The 895-nt window shown below is 37.2% G+C and overlaps 1 protein-coding gene across 1 annotated transcript in view; it reads right to left on the bottom strand.

Moving 5' to 3' along the window:
- LOC105501449 (neurotrypsin-like) overlaps positions 1–895 on the bottom strand; it is a 47106-nt gene that overhangs the window by 18150 nt on the left and 28061 nt on the right. The gene's annotated exons all lie outside the window — the stretch shown is intronic.

Here is an 895-nt window from a genome sequence, read left to right as displayed (position 1 = left end):
CAAAAAGATTATTGCTATAATTCTAGGAAGGCATTAAAAACAAACATATAAATAATGAATTTTTTATGTTTTTCAACTACTTACGGAATTTCACATAATTCAAAGAATCAATTATGTCCCATTTGTAATGGTAATTAAAATTATTAAAGGGAATTTAGTAAATTAAGTTATAACAGAATTCAGGGGAAAGGGCTGGCCAAGTCATTCGCATATATACATAGATCTATACACACGCACACATATATACACACACATATATACACACATTCATAAATAAAAATATATTTAATATATATATGAATAGAAAATAAAGTGCAAAGGATTGTAAGTGTTCTTTTCACAATCAGGAGCCCCTCAGACAGCAAAGAATCATATTAACGACATCCAATTCATTTGTTGCATTGTCTTTGGCAGCTATTAAAAGGTGTTAGAAAAAGAGAACGCTCAAATATAGGTGCACCTGATTTTAACAAAATGCAGAGTATCAGAACTATAAACTTTCAATCCAGATAAAGAGGTGACTGTTCTTTTCATAAAATGTACCACAAATTTCTCCAAAATAGCTCATTCTCTCAGCCATTTAAAGAATGTTTCATAAAAATTAAATAGGCCGGGCGCGGTGGCTCACGCCTGTAATCCCAGCACTTCAGGAGACCCAGGTGGGCGGATCATCTGAGGTCAGGAGTTCAAGACCAGCCTAGACAACACAGTGAAACCCCCATCTCTACTAAAAATACAAAAATTAGCCGGGCATGGTGGCAGGCGCCTGTAATCCTAGTTACTTGGGAGGCTGAGGCAGAAGAATCACTTGAACCCGGGAGGTGGAGGTTGCAGTAAGCCGAGTCGTGCCACTGCACTCAAGCCTCTGTGACAGAGCAAGACTTCGTCTCAAAAT

This window comes from Colobus angolensis, unplaced genomic scaffold, assembly GCF_000951035.1.
Source record: "Colobus angolensis palliatus isolate OR3802 unplaced genomic scaffold, Cang.pa_1.0 Scaffold71, whole genome shotgun sequence".
In the NCBI taxonomy this organism is placed as follows: domain Eukaryota; kingdom Metazoa; phylum Chordata; class Mammalia; order Primates; family Cercopithecidae; genus Colobus; species Colobus angolensis.
This window is presented reverse-complemented; position numbering and strand designations above follow the sequence as displayed.